Genomic DNA, 6,000 nt, shown 5'->3' on the forward strand with positions numbered 1-6,000 from the left:
TATACATATATGTTGTTTTAAGTAAAAATGTCTTATTTTTGGTGCCCATATTGCAACCTGGTGCTGAGATAAAATTGTATTAATTTTGTGGAAGCCCCATTGGAGTGTCTCTTAAAGGCAGAAGGCCAGTTTATTGGTATTAATCATAGGTCATTTACTGCTTGTTTTTGTTTCTTCAAAGACCTCACGTTGCAATTGGGAATGGCATTTTGGGAATGCTACTGAGATCCATATTCACTTCCCCATCCCTCACGTGTGTTTTGTTATTTCCTTCACCATATTCTCTACCGACAGCCTGTGAAATTGTTTGACTAGTTAATTGCTCTGAATCGGGAACAAAATGCAAAGGCAAAGCAGAGAGGAGGCAGCTCCATGCTGCTGCCTCCCGTGTCGCTGTCCTGTCAATGTTCTGGCTGCTCTTAGCTGAGGGAGAAGTGGATTATGCTGGTGTTTGATCCAAATAATTAGCTCTTTATCAAGCAAAGCAAAACGAAACCAATTTTAAACATGATCTCCTTCCGTTACCTGGAAGATCTTTTCTTAGAAAAGTTTCCTCCAACCCCTTTCTATTTTTGCCCCCATGGCACCTTTTATTGCAGTAAGGCGACATCTCCTTGTGGGCCATGGATGAGTTTCAAAGCTGCTGGGGGCAGGGCCTGGTGGGGAAAGGTTTAACTACGGAGAGAACGGGAACTAAGGAGTGAACTTTCTGGCTGTGCCCTTAGTTTTCATCATGTATTCTCGGTAATGCCGATTCCTCCCACTGAAGTGGTCTATCAGATAAAGTCAGCAATAAACCCCAGCTGATTTGCTGGTAAATTGCAATACCTCCAGTTCACATATGTCTACTTACAGGTCTAGATGCTTCTAGAATCTTGAAAATGGTTATTTTATAGCCTTGGTTTCCATGGCTTGTGTTTTGTTCTTCCAACATACGCATGCTAAGATGTCTTGGGTTAACTTGAATTAGGTACCTTTTGTTGTATGGTTTTATGAATGAAGTTTTATAGATGTCTCACATTTCTTTCAAACAAACTTAATGTAGGTACTTAAATGTCTATGAATTACTCAGAAATCAAGTTAAACTAATAACTTTTGACTTATCTGTCAAAGATAGGTTTTTATGAGACTTAATCACTTCTTAAACAGAAAAATTAAAATACAAAATGAGGCTTGTTTTTAATTAAAAAAGAAAAGAACTCTTAACACCTGCAATATGTAAACATTGTTGCCTAGTAAATTATAATCGGATTGCTGTTGGATTGCATATTACATTGTGCTAATACTGAAGGACCCATTCCCAGTGATGTCATTAACAGGCTCTGAGTAGACAAGATCTGTTACTACTAAAGAAGGCTGTGCTAGCAATTTGCAACAGACCAGGAGTAATTTGGGGTAGGATTGACTGGAACTGTTAAGAGGCATTTCTTTTTATTTGAGAAAAAACTTTCACATGTTAGATTTTAACTCTGTTAGGGCAGTATTCATTAGACACAGACCATTTTATTAATTTAAAAAGTATCTTGAGTGCCACCAAATTTGTTTCTCTGTGTACAGTTGGCTTTCCAATAGGAGCAGATGAAGGAAAAGTTGAAGCATGCAGAAGAAAGTTTTTCTCTTTGCCCCTGGCTCTCTCATCATTGCAGATAAAATAAGAAGTGAATGGTGACGTAAATGGTTTTTAAAACAGATGCTTTTTATTTTATTATACTCGGTTTTTTTTACTCCGCGGAGACAGGATGCAGCTGTGACTCCAGGCTGTCCACTAGTGGGTGCTGCAGCGCTTCCGACTTGCTGTATATTGTTATCTGGGCTCAGTATTAAAAAAAGAACTAATACAGTGAGTGGTGAGTTTCCCTTTAGAGCTACTGTCCTGTCAAGAAAGACACCAGAAATACATTTGGAAGATTATATCCACTGAAATTATTTACTAAAATTTTAGAATAATGTGCTTGAGATTACTGCTGCTCACTTTTTGCAAGAATTCATGTGTATTTGTGAAATGTCACATCTGTTCTTGTTTGATCGGCATGTATGTTGAAGTCCACATTATGCAGAAGAGGAAAGGTACCTGATGCCATAGTACAAATTAACAATATGTATTAGGAGAAAATTCTGCCTTTTTCTATTAAACAAAAACATGTAACATGTTCAGTTTATCTCATTTTGAGTATGAAGCAGTGCCATAGTGGCTCAGATGTCTATTTGATATTTAGAGAAGAATTTGATGCTTTAATAAGGGAATCCTCTGTCTCCCTCATCCATCATCCGCCATCCTAATCCATCCAAACAACACTGTAAATTTGTCAGAGCCTTTTCCATATTCAGTACTTGTATAAATAATGGCTGCTGTGATTTGAAAAAAGGGAAATGTGCACTTTCAGGCTATGTTATATATCTGATCACAGTCATGGCGACATCTCATAGTTTTTGTTTTGCATTGCTCAGGCTTGGTGCATATAATTTAAGCTCCAGAGCCAAAGGACATTTTTGAATGTTGACCCTTATTGTGGTTAGTACTTGCCAAAATGAAATTAGTTTGCAAGGGTGGGGGTGCTTTTCTACAGCAGATGAAACACAGTCTCTGCTCCATTACTACACTTTTATCATTGCCCATCGCCTCTCCTTCTCTCCTTTGCTGTCTTAGGGATTATTCAGGTTCTGTGCAATATTCTGAAATTAATCAAAGGAAGAAGAACCCCATGCCTTATTATACATCACAGGAAGAAAGTGGTTTCCACAATCCAGACGGCTGTGTGATGTTGTCTAGTTATGTAACTAGAATTTTGTTATCTTAAAAAAAAAAAGGTTTTCATTTTCACACAATAAAACCTTTTCATGTTAAACTTGTACAAGCAACGGATCACTCCATGTGAGTGTAACAAAGGGTCTGAATTTAACTGATAGGCTGTTTCCCTTATTTAAATAAGGAACTGATCTGTGAACAGTGTTCATTTCTATCTTTCATTTTTGGCTTAGTAGATCAGCCGTATGTCCTTAATGCATTTTGGGTCATGGAGGCTTTCTATGCATTGATATAGGAGCAAACTTGCAGGATGCTTATCCAGTCTGGACTTTGTATTCTGTCTCATCTTTTTTTATAATCATGCTCCACAAATTATTTTTTCCCAGTAAATTAGTGGCCATTGTACAGATTGCAGACACTTAGTTTGATTGAAAGTAATAAAGGGAGATTATCCACCAGGTTGGTTGAGTGAAGGTTCTGATTTGACCCACTGCCTGGAGAGAAAAGAATTAATCTTATAAACCCGACTCACTTCTGCCATGCTTTGAAAAACTGCCAAGAATGCATTATATCCCTTTTGTCTTAAGTCCATTGAGAACTAAAGGTGGAGTGGGACAGATCTGATGTATGAGCCAAAGAACGGTGGCCTCCGTGTTATGCTTTGTGTGGTATCCTGAACTATAATGAGGGCTTTCCCTTGCTCTGTGAATACCATGACAGTCTTTGAATTTTGAGGAAGAGGAAGAGAAGGAGAACAGTTTTCATTTATTATATAAATTCTTTGTGCTGGGTGCTGTTTTAGGTTTTAAGCTTGGAATATATTTATTTAGATTATATATGTTTTTGTATCTTTTTAAAAAGTTTATTTTGAGAGAGAGGGCACCAGTGAGCCAGGGAGGGGCAGAGAGAGAGGGAGAGAGGAAACTCTGAACTGATAGCATGGAGCCTGACACAGGGCTGGACCTCACGACTGCAAGATCATGACCTGAGCTGAAACCAAGAGTCAGACACTTAAGGGACTGAGCCACCCAGGTGCCTCTGTATGGTTTTTGTATCTTATCCTCATGAGATAAAGTGCTACTATGGCAACTTTATGGGTGTGGGTCGGGTACAGAGAGGTGAAGTATAAGATCCTGTAGCTAGAATGTGAATGATTTGAGGTTCAGACCCAAGCTTTTTACCCTTAACAGCACATGCTTGTAAACACCCTGCTCTCCTACCTATTCTGAGAGAGCAAAGGAGATCAGAGTTGGATCCTGCAGCATGCCCTGAATCAGCCATTGTAGGGAGGCACACAGCAGAAATGAATGAATGAGAAAGTTCACTGCTGAAGTTGAGGAGAGAACCTTTTGTCCTTCTTAGCAGATAGCTTGGTTTGGAGCTTGCCTGGCCTGGGTGCCTGCGTTCTCTTCTTTTTTGTTGTTGTGGCTGGGAGCACACCACTAACTTATCTGAGCCTCTATTTCTGTCTCCACAACATCCCTTATAGGTTGTTGCAAGCATGGTGGAAGATGGCCCAGTGAGTGCTGCATGGCTGCTAATAGCCAGCAGGTCTGTCCAAGGATGTGATAACGCTGCCTTGGGTGGGAGGTTGGAGGCTCAGGATGCTATTTAGCACCAAGAAAAAGGCAACGGGAGCTTCCAATATGTCATATCGGGAAGAACCTTAAGAGCCCAAATTCAAATGGAAAATCCCAACTTACAGATGACACATAGGAGGACTCACACTACCTCCATAACCTTTGAACGCCCAAAAGACAACTCTTCCCCTAGAGGTATTTCAGGATATGCTTTAGGCAAAATGGTAGTGTCAACTCTGGCCTTCACTGAACTATAATTTCTAGTGGGTGTCTGGAAAGTTTCTGAGCATTTAAGACCCACCCTGCTTCTTTAGGTTTATGGAGGCAACTGTGGTTGACTGGGGTAGGCAATGCCCGAGCCTGTCTTACCTCCACTTCTCTCTTCCTCTGTATTTTGATTTTTATCCTGTTGTGTGAACCAGAGGGAGGGAGATGGAGAGAAAACAAACTGTGCTAGCGACAGTTCCTTTCCCTTGAAAGCTATGGGGCCTTCTTTTGGAGGGTGATTTCCTTTAATCTTTTGTTTTTTGTTGATGGTTGCAGTCCACCCTCCCAGAGTTACCCCCTTTCTAATCTTGACCTAGTATAGAAGGAGAGAGGCAAAGGGAAGAGTGAAGGTGTACAGAGGCCAAGAGGGTAATGATGTGGGATCAGGCCGGGAGGCCACCCAGGGAAGTCCCTTGCTTTGCACCCTAGTGTGCTCAGGGCTCTCGGTGGGCTCTTTTCCCCATTGCCTTCTTGCCTTAGTCTTAGCCAGTCTGGCTCCTGGTCTGCAAGTTGTTCCGCAGATGGCGCGGCAGCAGACTCCAGGAACCATGGGACCCACAGAGTGATGGTGTTCATGCTTGACGGCCAAGACAGGGATCAGGGAAACTGTTTTCATTCGGATTGGCTTCTGTCGTTTCTCCAAAAGCAGTCCATTGAACGGCTCCACTGTTTCTGGAGCCATTATGCCATGAAGTGAAGTTTGGATGAAGGACAGATGTATTATCTAGGAAGGAATCCTCGGACTTCTTCCAGAGAATGTCCAGTCATTGCCTCTGCCAATGAATGAAACTGTTCTCCAGTGTTCTGTTTTACAGAGGCAGTTTCTAGGGAAGGGAAAAAAAAAACCACCCAGCCCCTATGACATTAATCCCCCTTTGCTCTGAAGCAAGTAAGTAGCAAGTGTCAGTTAATATCCATTTTATAGGTGAGGAAATAGAGGCACTGAGAGATTAAAGAGATAAGTGCTTCTCAAAATTGCATGTATTCATGAAGTGCCTAGGGATCTTTTTATAAATGCAGATTTTGATTCAGCAATCTGGAGAGGAGATCTGAAAACCTGCATTTCTAACCTGCTCCATGAAGGCAGAGATGTTTGCAGGTCTGGTCTTTGATTCATTTGAGTTTCCAGGATGTGGCTCATTTACATACATAGCGAGTTAGCAACTTACCAGATAATGCTAATTGCCTATGTCCCAAGGAGGCAAAACAATACAGTCTTCTAATCAAGACTCTCTGGGACTTCTTTCAAAATACTTAAAATATGAAGCCTACCATTTATGGATTGTTCTGACCACAGGGCATAAAATAGCCAGACTGACAGGTTTGGTTTTCTTACACAATTAGGTAGTTAGACTGGCTTCATGCAGCCATAACCAGAGCCTGCCTTAGATAACAGAGGCATTAGAA

At 41.0% G+C, this 6,000-nt stretch overlaps 1 pseudogene; it reads right to left on the reverse strand.

Annotated features, from left to right (window-relative positions):
* LOC144224484 (UPF0711 protein C18orf21 homolog) overlaps positions 1-5,275 on the reverse strand; it is a 158,638-nt pseudogene extending 153,363 nt beyond the window's left edge.
* Between the last annotated feature and the right edge of the window lie 725 nt (positions 5,276-6,000).

Source organism: Crocuta crocuta, unplaced genomic scaffold, assembly GCF_008692635.1.
Source record: "Crocuta crocuta isolate KB4526 unplaced genomic scaffold, BGI_CrCroc_1.0 scaffold152, whole genome shotgun sequence".
Taxonomy (NCBI): Eukaryota; Metazoa; Chordata; class Mammalia; order Carnivora; family Hyaenidae; genus Crocuta; species Crocuta crocuta.